Here is a 17,500-nt window from a genome sequence, read left to right as displayed (position 1 = left end):
CATCATTACTTTAAACTGCAGCTCCAGGAATTTATCACCACACAGTTCATCACAACCCTGGCGTGCATCAACTGGCATCATCACCATCAATGCCACAGCCACCATCACCACCGCTGTCACTCCGCCGGTCACTACTATCTCCATCACCACCATCATCATCTTAACCACTTTTTTCAGCACCATCATCACCATCATTGACGCTTCCATCATTACCCTACCACCACCACTGCCACCATCACCAGCATCACTACTACCACCATCTACCACCATCACCACTACTTACACCACCACCTTTCCCACATCCATAATTATCATACCACATCACCACTGTCCTCATTATCAACACCACTACTACTACCATCACAGTCAACATATTTATCATCATCATCACCATCATCACAAGCATCATGATCCTTTGCCACCACTACCACCACCTCAACTACTGTCATCACCACCACCACTAGGGAATGCAGCCTACACCACTGCCTGCACCAACGTCACGAAATGGAGTAATAGAGAGAGAGAGAGAGAGAGAGAGAGAGAGAGTCATCAGCAAAAAAAAACACTTCCATCTCCATCAGCATCACCACCATCACCACTGCTACTATCTAGACCCAACACCACCGTCACCACAGCTAGGCAATGAAGACAACATCACGTCTCTCACAAACAATGGAATACACCTCAGTCAATACCATTATCATCACCATCACTACTGCCTTTACCATCATCACCACTGCTACAACCACAAGCAGGGAAGCCAATTGACACCACATCTGTCAGCAACCTTCTCCTCTGTCACCACCACTATCTTCACCATCACCACCATCATCCTCCCCAGCATTATGAGGAGGACAGTAAGCAGACACAACCCTTCTCTAACACAATCATATGTAACTTTGATATTCAGCGGTTCGTCCCTCGAGCACCACACCTTTAAACGGGAGACACACATAGGCAACCACACAGCCACCACCACCACTACCACCACCAGCACTACTGCCACACTTACCACAACCACCACTACTGCTACACTTGTTACCACCACCACTACTACTACAGCACCACCATTACCATTGCCACAATAACATAGTCACCAACTTCACCACCACCACCACCACCACCTCTGCCACACCTGCGCACCACCGTCACCAACTCTACCACATTTACACACCATAACCGCCTCCACCATCACCACCAAAACCATTACTGCCACACTTACAATCTCTAACAACACTACAACACTGAGCACACCACCACCACCACCATCACCACCACTACAGTTCCTCACCTCCATCACTCTACTGCCACATTTTTACACCTTAGTCACAGTTGAGCACCATCACACTTCCATACCATCACCTCCACTCTACCACACCACAACCATACCACAGCCACCACCACCGCCACCACCACCATCACCACACACCGCCACCACCACCACCTCCACCACACTACCACCACCACCACATCATACTACCATACTACAGTCACATCAAACTACCAAACTTACACACGACAGCCACATTACCACACCACCACCACAACCATCACAGTACCACATCACCACCACAATCATTGCACTACCACCACATCCCACTACGGGACTTCCACACCACAACCATCCTACCACACGACCACCAACACCACCATAGTACACCGCATCACATTACCACACTTCCACACCACAACAACACACTTCCACCGCTCCACTACATGTAAACCTCACCATCCATGCACACCACCACCACTACGACATCCACACAACCACACACCACACAACCACCCTCACCACTACTACCACATTTAACACCACACAGCCACCCCTACCACTACTGCCACATTTAATCCCTTCACCATGAAAACCATAAGGAAGAATACAATATAAAATGCGTCTTAGAGCTAAATGGCTTAAATGATTTTGCTTTTAAATTCTTTTCGACGTGCAGTTGTCTTAGGCTCGTATTTTCGTCGGTTAAGGAGACTCCCTAGCACCTTTTCCTTATTGATTTATTTTTGGATACTGCTGGCTAATATCGTCTTGTACGTTATTTATGCAGAGTATGGCGATATTAGAGTGATTCAAATAATCTAGAAGAGGATGGCAAGATGTAATAAGCAAAATAAATCGCTTAGGAAGATGTGTTAGGGACCTTAGAAGAGGACGGCAAGGTGTTATAAGCAAATAAATCGCTTAGGATGAGGTGTTAGGGAGCTTCCTTAGCCGACATGAATACAGGCCTTAGGTGAATTGAGGCGTCTGGCAGTAGCAGTCATCCCACGGGTAATGGATGGTGCCAAATACCTTCACATATCACCACCTGAGCGCTACAACCCACCGTCCACTCTGAATACGCTCCAGGTCTGCCTCATTCAGGACTGGTGTGGTGATATTAGCAGGGGTGTTTTCATGACATGTAGGTTGGTCTTGTAGATGATCATTTATGACTCTTACACAAAATCCCTGCTGTAGTCTGGGATTGATTTTTCGTCCCACCATTTTTACAACCATTGGTACTAAACAACAACCAGAACAGTTAACCACAATCACCACATTTTCCAACCACCACGACTACCAAAACTACCAATTTTACATCCAATCGCCGCCTTCACTACGATTGATTTTTTTTTATTCTTGTCATTAATAGACGATTTTATTTATCTTAAGATAGGGTTTTAGATATGGAAGGGTTAAATGTACCTGTCAGCATCTCATTCACAGCCTGACGTCTCCCCTCATCTAAAAAAAAAAAAAAAAAAAATAAGCAGAAAAAGAATGTACTTGAAAAATGCGCCATCAGACTGAAGGGTTTTATATATAATTACAGCAACTAATCACAGTCTCTACATTTTTATACCGAAACCAACAAAAAACACCCGGACACACAAATTGCTATGTCTGACGCCACAGTCACTTTTACCAACAACACCACCAAAATATCAACCACATCTACTCCAGCAACATCAGAAACACCACATTTCTAACCTTATCTACTCCAGCCAGCATCACAGCAACCAAAACTTCAGCCACATTTACTTCAAGCAACATCACAGCCACCGAAATTCATCCACAACTACCACCACCAACATCACGGCAGTTAAAAATATCATCCACAGCAACAACTTCAGGCTATGAATTACCACCTCTACCACTATAACTCCTACAAACACCACAACCACCATAAGTTCTACCAACACAACAACCACCATAACTCCTACCAACACCACGACCACCATAACTCCTACCAATATCACAACCACCATCACTCCTACCAACACCACGACCACCATAACTCCTACCAACACCACGACCACCATAACTCCTACCAACACCACGACCACCAAACTCCTACCAACACCACGACCACCAAACTCCTACCAACACCACGACCACCAAACTCCTACCAACACCACGACCACCAAACTCCTACCAACACCACGACCACCAAACTCCTACCAACACCACGACCACCATAACTCCTACAATCACCACAACCACCATACCTCCTACCACAGCAACCACCACAAATTGCAACCTACCAACCACAAATTGCCAGCTTTCCCAGGGCAGGCACAGAGGGGCAATATCAGACCTCACTTCCTACTCGTCCACCATTGCTTTCACCTCCATCATTTCCACTCGTATTGTCTGTCACCAAGTGGCTCGTTTTGCTATCATCGCCTGCATCAACACTACCACCACATCAACCATAAAACCACCATAATTGTTCTGCCATAACTACCATAAAACTACCACATGTACTACCACTGGAACCACCATTACCATATACCCTACCATAACAGCCACAACTAATGCTACACATTTCCTACCACAAATGTTATGTGATATATCCTTCCACAACTAGCACAACTTCTGTAACTACCACAGGCTGTACCACAACTGCCATACCTTATATCTTGCCACCTCTACCACTGTTACCACACAGTAATACTGCCACCACACCATATGTTCTGCCATCACTACCATAACTACCATATCACATTTTCTATTAACACATGACATTCCACCACTACTACTACAACTACCATATGTCTTACCACAGTTCTCACTCACTGTATCTCCTCTCACCAGTACCACAACAACCACTTGGCCTACCACAACCATCTTGCCCCATATACTGTCACAACTGCCATCTCCTACCACAACTATCATCCCATATCCCTATCCACCACAACCACAGCTACCACACCACAGTCTGCCACAACTACCACACCACACAGTCAACCACAGCTAACACCACTACCACGCCACACATTCTACCACAACTATCACCACCACCACTCCACACAGCTACCACTACACAGCACACTTTACAACCACCACCACAAAACCACCACCGTAATTTTCAGGGGCCCATACCACTGTCACTACCACGACCACCACGACTACAATACAAGACAGATGGACCACGACCACTGTGTTACGTGCATGGATAGAGGGGACGGGGTCGTATTGTTGTCGTAAGGGCGCTTCTTAACACCTTTTCCTTGGCGATTTATTTTCCGTTGTACTCCTATACATTCCTTCGTGTAATATATATTTTATTTTAGCCATAGTTTGCATAAAACTCTTGTCGGAGAATACTAAAGTTCCTTAACCTTAACTTAGCCCAAAGTGTTGCCCTTTTACAGCTTGTTTCACGTAGCTCAGAGACAGAGAAAATTATAGTGAAACGGGCTCTGCTTTCGTTTCACACAGCACACTTCTCCATGAACAGCATAATATTCCAGTAATAATCTACATGTGAATATTCAAGGTGGGGTGAAGATGATTTTAGGCCAAGTTAGAATGAAAACAATAATGCGTTAATATACAGGTAAGGATGAGATGCAGGTGACCCCTCTTTGCCGATTAAATTAGGAACCCAGATGTGTCGTGCTTTGGAAGTGCAAGGAAAAGAGTTCGTGTGGGCATTTTTCGTGTTTTGAGTGGCAGCGTTTGTGAATGAGCGAGTATGTGTACGTCACTGTGAAACAAACATGGCAAAGTGCTGACAGTGCAAAGGCGTACTAGTGAACGTCCAAAACTACTTTCCACAGGTTAGGACAGAACCCAGGGTTGATAATAACTAAATGCCTTAAATCACTCCAGGTTTCCTCAGCAACCACAGCTGCTCACAGTCAAATCCTCCCTTTCCAAAACAATATTTAAAAGGATGGGGGAAATAAAATCACACACAACTCAAAATAACCAAAAAAAACATTCCAAACACAGCACCAGCACTGACCTGAACCCCACTACCACGAGAGTTGTGCACATGCACTGCTCTTTCCATTTTTGTATTTTTCCTTAGCATGTTCCCCCTGTTACTGGCATAGCAGTTGTTACTGTTGCTACTAATATTACTGCTACTGCTGCTTCTGCTACTACTGCTGCTACTATTACAATTACTGCTATGATACTATAGTCGCGGCGCGCTGCTCTGAAATTGTTATTATCGTGCCCTAGCAACCTACCATTCAAAAGTGCGTCTGATTTCTTGTATAATATGAGACGCATGTGATTCGTGTATAATATATTCGTGTATAATAATATTCCTTTATAGTGTATTCGTGCATAATAATATGATTCGTGTAAAATATGATACGAAATTGGACGCACTTTTGAATGGTAGGTTGCCAGGGTACGATAATGACAACCTCAGAGTCATGCGCCGCGACTATAACACCCATAATAATAATAATAATAATAATAATAATGATAATAATAATAATAATAATAATAATAATGATTATGATGATGATGATGATAATGATGATAACAATACTGACAATGATAATAATAATAATAACAATAATAATAATAATAATTATTATTATTATTATTATTATTATTATTATTATTATTATAATAATGATAATAATGATCATCATCATCATCATCATCATCATCAAGAGAAGAACAAGAAGAAGAACGTATCGAGTTGCATACTTACGTACTGTGTAAGAGACAAGTGAACCATATTTAATTCCTCTGAAATCATAAGAGTCTCGAACTGGCATTACAGTATACCAGTCCCGTGATTAGAAGGTTCCAGTTAGAGTTACAGTCCGGCTTTATGGGGTAGAGGCCAACCCTAGGAGGTAATTGGCGGCTTTTTTTTTTATAATGTAGTACAGCCAAGGAAAATAAGTTGGTCATCTACCCTTCAGTGTACTGGGCTAGGTATGCAGAGGGATAGGCAGGAAGTCAGGCAGGAGGATAGATAGGGAGAGAGGCACGAGGATCGGCGGGAGGATAGGCAGGGAAGCAGACAAAAGGATAGGCGGTAAACTAGGCAGATAGGAGGATAGCCAGGGAAACAGGTATGGGGATAGGGGATGAAGTAGGAGGGGGGGAGGAGGTAGAGAGAAGGATGGGTAGGAGGCAGACAGGAGAACAGGCGGGGAATCAGTCCAAAGGATGGGGCAAAAAGTCAGACAGATAGACAGGGAGGTAGATAGGTTAGGTATCAAGAACTGGAAGGCAGGTCATCAGGCAGGTAGCAAGACAGGTAGGCAGGCAGGCAGGTAGTATGTCAGGCAGAAGAAAGAGCCAAAAGTAAGGCAGGAGGATGGACAGACAAAAGGTTAGGCAGGTAGGATGTCACATGGATAGCCAAGAAGTTGGACAAGTAGAATGACAGGCAAGAAATGAGGCAGGCAGTTAGATAGGCAGGAAGGTAGGCAGGTACGAAAATGGGCAAGTAGAATGAGGAGAAGTAATCAGACAAGCCTTAGATAGGTAGGAAGTTAGGCCTGTGGAAAGTTAGGCAGGTAGAATGAGAGGCAGATAGGGAGGCAAAGAGAAAAAGAGGGGAAAGCAAACAATCAGGCAGCAAGAATGACAGGACGAGACTAAGCAAGCAGAGTCAGACATCCAGACGAAGAGGCTAGAAAGGAGGCAGGAGGATAGGAATGGAGGTAAGCAGAAAAGCAGAGAGGCAATAAGGTAGACAGAATGAAAGGAGGAAGGTAAGCAGAGAAGTAGGAAATAGAATATCAGGGAGTCAGAAACCAAGTAAAAATTGTAGGAAGATGGTCATGGGTTAGGCAGGAAAGAGGGCAGAATAACATGAAGGGAAGTGGGCGGGGAGTCAGATAGAAGGATAGGTAGGCAGGTGAGTAGAAGGGAGATAGAAGGACAGGCATGGAACCAGGTAGAAGGACGGGCAGGAGAACAGGCTAGGAGCTAGGCGGATAAATACACATATATAGGAAGATAAGCCTGGAGGGAGGTAAGGAAGAAGTGGGGGAATAAGTACAAAGGGACGGACACAAGAGGATAGCCAAAGAGGTAGGCAGAAGAATAAGATGGACCCGAGGCAGGAGAACAGGCAGGGAGGTAGGCAGAAGGGTAGGAAGGAGGGTAGGCAGGAGAATAGGCAGGAGGGTAGGCAGGATCTTGTTTAGGCAGGGAGGTAGACGTGGGATAGCAGAAGGGTAAACGGGGGGTAGGTAGGCAGGATGACAGAAAGTGTGGCAAGAAAGCGGTGAGGAAGAAAAGGTAGGCGGGTAGAATGACAGGCAGGGAGGGAGGGAGTTAGGAAGAATGACTCTCCCTTCCTCTTCTCTCTCTCTCTCTCTCTCTCTCTCTCTCTCTCTCTCTCTCTCTCTTCTTTCCTTCCCTTGCTTCTCGCACTTCCTTCTACCACTCCACTCCCTCCTTCCCTCTCTCCCTCCTTCTCCCTTCCTACCTCTCCGACTCCCCCTCCCTCTCTCTCTCCCTCTCCTCTCCTCCCACTCCCCATCTCACTTCCCCTTCTGCGTCCTCCCCCACTCCCTTCTTTCCTCTCGCTCTTCCTGTCCCTTTCTTGTTTTCCCCTTTCCTATCGCTTCTTCCCTTTCCTTCCTTCCTCTCCCCCACTTTCTTCCTCCTCTCCCCTCAATCCTTCATTCTCCACCTCCCCCCTTGTCCTCCCCAACTTCCTTCCCACCATCCCAACGTCATTCTCCTACTCTTCCCCACATCTTTCTCTTCTTCTTTACTTTACACCGTCAGTCCCACCCTTCCTTCCCAGCCATATCCCCCATCCTTTTCCCTCACCCTCCCTTCCCACTTACATCCCCCCTTTCTCTCCCTTACGCTCTCTTCCCGGTCACATACCCCCTCCCTCTCCCCCACCCTTTCTACCTCACATCCCCCCTCCCTCTCCTCTCACCTTCCCTTCCTACTTACATCCCTCTTCCCTCTCCCCCACTCTCTCTTCCCAGTCACATCCCTCCCTCCCTCACTTTCCCTCCACCTTCCCTTCTCACTTACATCCCCCTTTCCTCTCCTCCATCCTCTTATCCTAGTCACATCCCCCCTCCCTATCCCCCACCTTCCCTTCCCCCACTCTTCACCCTCCCTAACCACTCCCATCACAACCATCACCTCATTCCACATTCCACCTTCCTAACCTTCTTCTCCCCCCTGTACCCCATCCTCCCTTCATAGCCTTCGTTCCATTCTTATCCAGCTACTCTCCCCATCCTCTCCCCACCACAGTCCCCATCACCCGCACCCTCTCCCTCTCTCTTTTCCCCCCACAGCCTACTTCCCAACCCCCTCCCCAGACTCCCCAGCCTCTCCCCACCACCCTCACCCTCTCCAGCGCTCTCTTTCCCTCCAGCCTTCATCCCAACCTCCTCTCCCCAGCCTCCTCATCCCCTCCCCACCATCATTACCCCCACCCTCTCCCTCACTCTCTTTTTCCCCAGCCTTCATCCAGACCCCCTCCCCCCAGCCTCCCCACACTATCCCCTCCATCATCATCCCACCCTCTCCCTCACTCACTTTTCCCCAGCCTTCTTCCCAACTCCCTCTCCCCAGCCTCCCCACCCTCTCCCTCACTCACTTTTCCCCAGCCTTCTTCCCAACCCCCTCTCCCCAGCCTCCCCACCCTCTCCCTCACTTACTTTTCCCCAGCCTTCTTCCCAACTCCCTCTCCCCAGCCTCCCCACCCTCTCCCCACCACCCTTACCCTCTCCCGCGCTCTCTTTCCCTCCAGCCTTCATCCCAACCCCCTCCCCCCAGCCTCCCCATACTCTCCCCTCCGTCATCATCCCCACCCTCTTCCTCACTCTTTTTCCCCAGCCTTCTTCCCAACCCCCTCCCCCCAGCCTCCCCATACTCTCCCCTCCGTCATCACCCCCACCCTCTCCCTCGCTCTTTTTCCCCACAGCCTTCTTTCCAACCCCCTCCCCGCGCCCCCCACCATCACTCCCACCAGCAAACTGTTATTACAAGTTGGCATGAGCGTCTCCGTCTTCCTAACTCTGCCCCCACCCAAAATTACACCCTCTGATGATACCCTGATACCTTCCTCCCTCACTCACGCCAAAAGGAAATGAGCTTTTACAGATATGAATTGTTTCCTCTTGCTGCCGCCTCTTGTTATCCTGGGACGGGCGGGAAGGGAAATGAGGAAGTGGAAAGGTAAAAGCGAAGGAATCATGGGGAAAGGAAAATACCGGAAAAATTAAGGGAAATGACTTGAAAAGAGATGAGTTATTCCCTCTAGCTGCTGCTTCTTGTTATCCTGGGGCGGGTGGCTGGATGGAAAGGAAAAGAGGAAGAGGAAAGGTAAAAGAGAATGGAAAAAGGCATAAGGAAATTACTGGAAATATTAATAAGGAAATCAGCATTGAGGATTTGAATGATCCTCTCTTGCTGTTTCCTCTTGTAGGTTTGGGATGGTCGGGTGGATGGAGGGGCGGATGGGTTGAAGGGAATGCAAGGGAAAAGGAAAAGCAAGAGTAAAGAGTAAGAAAGGATAACAAAGATATGAACTAGGTAAAATGTACAGAAGTGTATTTTACTTTTTAGTGCCGGTCTGTCTGGCTTATCAGTGGACGGGAAAAGAGGAAAAGTAAGAGTAAAGAGTAGGAAGGGGAAGAATGATATGGACAGACAGACAGACAAATAGATAAATAGATGGATAGATAGATAGGTAGATACATAGATAGACAGATTGACTGATATGATAAGTAAACGAGCTAAATATATGAATAACTGTACTCCTTAGCTACTGCTGCATATACATCTACGACGTAAGGAAAAATGGAAGGAATATGGTTTGGAAAAGAAAAAGAAATGAAGTATGGAGAAATACCAGACAGGGGAGAGAAATAAGTGAAATTACAAAGGGGGATGAGCTTTTGTGAGTATGAATAATTGTTCCCTCCCACTGTCGCATGTCGGGGTGCTGGAGAGGGACGCCTTCACGTGGTGGTATCGATACTCGTATAACTAGGTGGGTCGACTGCCTGGCTATACAAACGTCCCTCAATAACTTCATCATCCCCTGAAAGGAGGGTGGTGGACAGCAGGAGGAGGGCATCCGAAGCCTGCAGTCCACTGGGTTCACATTGAGATGAGCCTCGGGTAACAACTAATACCACTGTTACTGTTTTTGCTGCCTATGTCGTGCGTGGATACTTCTTTGGATGGAAGGGAAATGAAAGAAATGGCTTGAGGAAGATGCACGAAGAAGAAGAAGAAAAAGAAGAAGAAGAAAGCGGGAAGAGAAAGACTGAAGAAATTAATAGTGAAACAAATTTGGGAATACTTGTACTAGCTCTTTCATTCCTTTTGTCGTGCTGGATGTATGAATGGAAGGATGGATGGCAGATGGTTTAGAAGAGCAGGAGGAGGAGGAGAAAGAAGTAAAGAATAGATAGGTGGATGAATGGATGGATGGATGGAAGGAGGATGGTTTGGAAGAGTGGGAGGAGGAGGAGGAGCAATAGGGTGGATGGATGGTACGGGAAAAAAGATGGCTTATGAAAGAAGGGAAAAGAAGAATGGGAAAGGGCAAGACAGAAAAGACTTAAAATCAATAAGGAACAAAAAGAAAGGAAGAGAAACTGAAGAAAATAGAGAAAATTTGAAAAGAGATCGATATTTTGCAGACGAATTATTCCCGTCATCTGCTCCCTTTTGTACTGCTGGGACGGAAGGGTAGGTGGATGAAGGGAAAGGAAAGGAGTGGTAATGGAAGGGAGGAAGAAATAGAAGCAGAAATGAAGGAAGAGAAGAAGAGCTGTAGAAGGAAGTAGAGAGGGAAAAGAAAGGTGATTGTAAGTCACGAGAAAAATTGGGCGAAGAAGAAGAGACAAACAGTGATGTGAGTGGTGGAGAAGAAAGGAGACAAAGTAGAGAAAGAGAGAGAGAGAGAGAGAGAGAGAGAGAGAGAGAGAGAGAGAGAGAGAGAACTGAAAAGGAGGTGCTGAAGCAAATCGAGAAAGTAAGAAAGGGAATGAAGTGCAATTAAAGCTAGGATGGAGGAGTTTGGTTTAGAGTACCCGAGAGAGAGAGAGAGAGAGAGAGAGAGAGAGAGAGAGAGAGAGAGAGAGAGAGAGAGAGAGGAAAGCCGCAGGGAAGAACTACATAAAGGTCAAAGTGGTGCCGTTATTAAAGGGCAACTCGACCCTTACCGACACGGGTGGATTGCGTAGCGGGTTGAATCTGGTTCTCTTGCGAAATATTTACGAAGAATCCCAGCCAGATTACGGGATAAATAACTCTCCCTGTTGGCTATTATCAAAGGTCTTATATTTTTCCTCATATTTTATCAGCATATTTCCTCTAGAAGTCTCCAATTATTCAGTGATTATTTTGTATTTTCATATTTTCTCACCTTTTTATTTGTGCAAAAAAAAAAAAAAAATCCACATTAGTTAACAATAATCAGATTTTTTTTTTTTTTTTTTCATATTCTGCCATCCTATTCTTTACTCTGCAAGTCTCCATACCGTTTAACTATTATCACACAGATATTATCATTCTTAATACCTCCCGTAATTATTCACTCTAAAAGCGTGTCAGGAAACTATTGGCACAGATCATTTTGTTGTCCCCTACGCCAGCTTACGAATAAAAAGAATTGAGTATGGCATGGAGTGCTGAAGTACCGCGGAATGTAGCTGGTGTGGCGTGGGTAGTGGAACGTGGCAAGCGAGTACCATAGAGTTCACTGTATAAAAATAAAAAAATACACAGTCTTTTGCTGTTTATTCTCCCATATCTAGACAATTGCGCTCACAGTAGAAGATAGTTTTCGATCTGGAGGGATTAGATAAGGCCTTCATTAACATCTTCACTACTTGGGGGCTCTCCTGTGTTGAGTAAAATCGTCTGGTTGTGGCAAGAACAATATTAAAAGTACGTTTTATGACTCAGGGATTAAGGCTGGGATTGTGAAAATGGCAAGAATTTCGACGGGCATGGCCTTGGTGATGAAACCTGCCAAGCGAATACCGTAGAGTTTCGCTGCCTTTCCTGGTGAACTGGATACATATTGGGGGAGGGAGGATGAAGTTTTGCAGTGTGTGATTGCTCTTGTGTTTGTTGGTTGGTTGTGGTGGTGGTGGTGGTGGTGGTGGTGGTGGTGTGATTTTCAATGTTTTTGTTGTAGTGGTTGCTGTTGCTGTGTATGTTGTTGATGTTGTTGTTCTTGTTCTTGTAGGTATGAATTATTAATATTCTCGTGTAGGTGATGATTTTGTTGCTTATGTTGCTGTTGTTGTAATAGTTGTTGGTGGTGTGGTTGTGACTGTGGATGCTGATACTGTTTTTTAAGTGCCGTTGTTATTAGTGTTCTTGGTTGGTGGTTGTTATTGTTGTGACTGATATGGTGATGCTGATATTAATAAAGTTAGGGACCTTAATATACTGGATATCTCAGGTGTCAGGAAAGCCAGGTATATTGTAAACAGGGCAAGGCATTTATTACCCAAGTTACGTACCTCGATAAATTGGATAACTCAATTATTAAGTTAGCAAAACTTGATTTATAGGGCCCCTTGTCAGCAGGTGTACCGTGAGCAAAGCATAACTTATAATTGTTTATCTGTGGTCTTGCAAGGTAAAAATATATCTGTATTATGTAGCGATATATCTATGTAAGTGTGCTTACTGAAATGAGTATGGGTAGCAGTGTAACTATGTATACGTTTATTTAGAACTGTCTCTGTGTAGAAATATATCGATGTCTCTAAGTATATGCGCAAAATAAATCATAAAGAATCTGCCTGCCTGACCCTATATATAGAAATGTGTCTGCGTGTCTGTTGGTGTAGAATTATATCACGTCCACGTTTCCTCGTAATATGAGTCCTTGAAAATTTTGCATAAGTCCTCTTAGCCTAATTGGAACATGCAGTGGAGCTAACAGGCTCGGTGTTCTCAGTAAAGCAACTTATTCCTCCACCCCTTATACTGAGCAAATAAGAGTTACCTTTTTTTTTTCATGATCCTAAGTTATCCCTTTTTAAATACTCTCTCTCTCTCTCTCTCTCTCTCTCTCTCTCTCTCTCTCTCTCTCTCTCTCTCTCTCTCTCTCTCTCTCTCTCTCTCTCTCACGTATTTTCATTATTTCTACCTATTAATGGAAGTTTTCTCAATGGTAAACATAATCTTCCCTCACATTTTTTAAACATAATAAATGGTGTGTTTATACTGTCATTCTTCATCTTACCTCACGTATGTTAATTACTTGTTTACAAGGTTTGATTTGGATGTATTACTGTATATAATTGTTTTCTTATCAACCTTCTTTCGCATTTTTTTATTAGTTTTATACATAAACCTTGAATATGACCTTATATACGAGGATTTTTTGTTTTATGTAAAGACCGAACATCTCCTTTTGACCACGGGGGTGTTTGTTTCATTTTATTCTTGCAATTTTCTTACGATTCTTGTTTTTATCTTAGGGAAAATTTTTCGACCAGGGAGGAAGTAGACATATCGTTAATGGACCCCTTCAGTACGAGAGGTCTTTCCCAAGCTGAGTAAAATCATCTGGTAATATTTAGAATAAACTAATCAGGACGTCACCCGTATTCAGAGTGCTAAGCGTCACTTGTATTTTCATGGTTTGTGAAGTGACGCTTTAATAGTAGCGTGATATACGAATTATGTTTTACGCTAAGCTTCACCCTCTTTTGCATGTATTTTCAAAGTTTAAATAAATAACCCTTGAACATGATTTAACTAACATGGTTCCTTTCCATCACTACCGAGAGAAAATAATTAATTACTTAATTTTGAGGTAGGAGAGCTTTAGCCAGCATTCATTGTGGAGATTGGGGTCCTTGGGTGAGAAGAAGGGAAGCCACTGTATTAGAACTTTGCTACTGGGAGGCCCCTACGTAGACAGTTCATAGTTAATAAAATGGGAGAGGCGGGTCGTAGGGCAGATCTCGGCTGTTTTTGATATGGCATCTCCCTGTAAGAGTTTGTAAGTTTGATAAGGCTGCATAGTATTTCTCATCGTTATCATCACCAGCACTATCATCATCATCATCATCATGTTCATCTTTCCTCCCTCCCCCTTTATTCTTTCCACTCCCTCATCCTGCCCTACAGATCCACCTATCCCATTTCTCTTACCTGTATCCCTTTCGTCCCTCCACCGCCCCTTCTCATTTCGCTCTCCTCCATCCCCTCTCATCCTGTTCCTCTTCCCCCTCACCCATCCTTTCCCCTTCCTTTCCCCCTCCCTCTTGCTTCCCCTTACCTCCCACCCTCCCTCTTTCCTCCTGCCCCTATCCCAATTTCCCCTTCCTCTGTCCACCCCTTCATTCTTACCCTTCCGCTCTCCTCTCATTTTTTTTTTCACCGTCTCCTTCCTCCTCTCCTTCCTTTCCCATCTTCTCTCCTCCCCGTCCCCATCCTTAACCCCTCTTCCTGCTCCCTCCTCTTTCCTCGTCCCCCTCTCTCTCCCCTTCTTTCTCATCTTCCTATCTCTCCCCCATCCTCTCCCCCCATTTCCCTTCCCCTCCCTCTCATTTTCCCTATCTCCATCTCTCTCCCTATCATTTTCCCTATCTCCTTCTCCTCCCAATTTCCCCCATCACATCACTCGTCCCCTTTCTGTACCTTCTCCCTTTCCATTTAACCTTTTCTCCTCTCCCTCCCCCTCCCCTCATCCTCCACCTTCCTTTCTCCCTCTCCCTTCCCCTTCCCCTCTCCCCCCTCTCCCCTTCCCCCTCGCTGCTGAAAGGAGGGTATTTCCGGCTCCCTTTAAGCCGAATGATGGAGGGCTGGAGAGAGTACTGCAATATTTTACTGGGGGAATATTTTAACTCGCCCGAACGATGGGAAACTGTGTGTGTGTGTGTGTGTGTGTGTGTGTGATCAAAATGTGGCGTACTCCGATTGTTTCCATCAGTCTTTCTCTCTCTCTCTCTCTCTCTCTCTCTCTCTCTCTCTCTCTCTCTCTCTCTCTCTCTCTCTCTCTCTCTCTCTCTCTCTCTCTCTCTCTCTCTCTCTCTCTCTCTCTCTCTCTCGTGTGTGTGTGTGCATAATCAATCTATATTTTCAGAGGCGAGAGACAGACGCCTGAAACATTACTTACATATTAAAATAAATTCCCAAAATATGCACCATAGTACCAACCATCTGAGTTCCATAGCAGTATCTCTCATAGCACTTTTTAGCATTATCTTTCATAGCACTTTTAGCATTATCAGTCTGTTTGTATTTTAGAAGTTATTAATTACCCAGGGAATGAAATATATGAGCTTTGAACAGTGCTGGCGTCAGGAAAAACATAGAAAGGAGGAGATAAGGCAAGTTGAACAGGAGGAGGGATTGAGGAGGAAGGTGATGTTGAAGAGGGAGGAGGTGGTGAGGGAGAAAGAATGAGGAGAATGGAGAGGTCGTGAAGAAAGGAAGATGTGAGAGAGAGAGAGAGGGGAGGGGGAATATATTTGGTAAGTGGAGAAAAGGGAAAACGATGGAGAGTTGGCTTAGAAGAGAGGTGATGTAATGGGGTGAGGGGTGGAGATGAAGAAGTGATGACAAAAGAGAGGCAGAGAGGAGTGAGAGAGATGATGAGAGGAGTAGAGGAAAAAGGGAACAATGATGAAGTAAGGGGACGAAATGTATTGAAGGAAAGAAGAGGGATTAGAAAAGGAGAGAGGAGAGGAAGGTGTAGGAGAGATATCAAGTGAGAAAGGAAGGAAAAGAATAAAAAGGAAAGGGGGAGGGGAGGAATATTGAAGGAAGAATGTTGAAGGAAGGAAGGACGTAGAATGAAGGGGAAAAACGCGAGAAGGAAAGGAATGAATGAGTTAATAGCAGTAAGTGAGGAAGGAAGGAAAGACGTTGAAGGAAACTGAGGAGGTAGAATTCAGAAAAAAAAAAAGTAGAAGGAAGGAAAAAAAACAGCAGGGGATGAGGAAAGAAAGATACTGTTTGAAGGGAAGGGAGGAAGAAGGCGGGGAAAAATAGGGAGGGATGGGTGAGGAAAATGATCAGCCTAGATTTATTCCCGCCCTTTTCTGTCCCTTTTTATTTTCCCCTGAGCTCCCCAACCTACCTAAGTGAGCATATAAAAGAAAAAGAATATGTCAGTTTTCGTTATATATGTTCCAAGAATTCTGTGTCGAAGAGGTAGCCATCACTCCAAGAAAAGACCATTACATTTTTGATGATGTGGAAAGAGATATATATGACGCAAGATCAAATTTAGGAAGTGTTTGTTCCCTGTGAATCGTTGTTTAAGAGAGAGAGAGAGAGAGAGGTTTAGGAAATTGTTTGTGAGTGTGTGAGTGTTCATGTATGAGTGTATTTCAGGTGTGTGTGTGTGTGTGTGTGTGTGTGTGTGTGTGTATGTGTGTGTGTGTGTGTGTGTGTGTGTGTGTGTGTGTGTGTGTGTGTGTGTGTGTGTGTGTGTGTGTGTGTGCCTACCTATGTGTTAGCAATTAATGTGCCGAGACAGAACTAGGCACATAAAAATACACCCCTTATCAGAAATAAAGGTGGGTGTGTTATGCGCCGCTCCCCCTGTGTGCTTCATTGGGCTATGTTTGATGAAAGGTGCGGGCGGTGGGGTGGGGGCAGGAGGGTGGGGGAAGGAAGGCAGGGGTGGGGAGGGGAGTGGTGGGGATGAGGGGAGTTGTGGTGGTGGTGAGGGGAACTGTGGTGGTGGCAGTGGTGGTGACAGTGAGGGGGAATGTTTGGTGATGGTATAGGATGTGGAGGTGGTGATGATGGAAAGGGGACCTGAGGTGGTGTTAGTGGAGGTGGTGATGGTGGTGGCGATGATGGAGGGGAACGGTGGTGGTGGTGGTGGTGATGGTGAGACAGATGAAGGCTTAATAAATTGGAGGGTAATTGTAGAATGATTTGTCTGTTACTATTTTTATCCATTTCGTAGATATTTTGTCCTCCAGTACGGTTTCTTGTTTTGTATTGCATTTTTCTTGTTTCCAGACGAGTTCATTCAGCGTAAGTGAAGATGATTATAACCACACACACACACACACACACACACACACACACACACACACACACACACATAGATAGACATTACATATATACAGAGAGAGAGAGAGAGAGAGAGAGTGGATCACGTGAGTAGCGATAATATGCTGCGGTGGTGATAGTGGTGGTGGTGGAGATTATAGTGATGGGTAAGGACGTGGTTGTGGTGGCGGTGCGTGTGTGGAATGGCTGGTCGAGCTGGATTTATACCCCTTATCAGAGAGTCGGCTCACAGGCAGA

The sequence above is a fragment of the Coenobita brevimanus genome, chromosome 80, assembly GCF_032717465.1.
Source record: "Coenobita brevimanus isolate Jiangsu-jjx chromosome 80, ASM3271746v2, whole genome shotgun sequence".
Lineage (NCBI taxonomy): Eukaryota > Metazoa > Arthropoda > Malacostraca > Decapoda > Coenobitidae > Coenobita > Coenobita brevimanus.
This window is presented reverse-complemented; position numbering follows the sequence as displayed.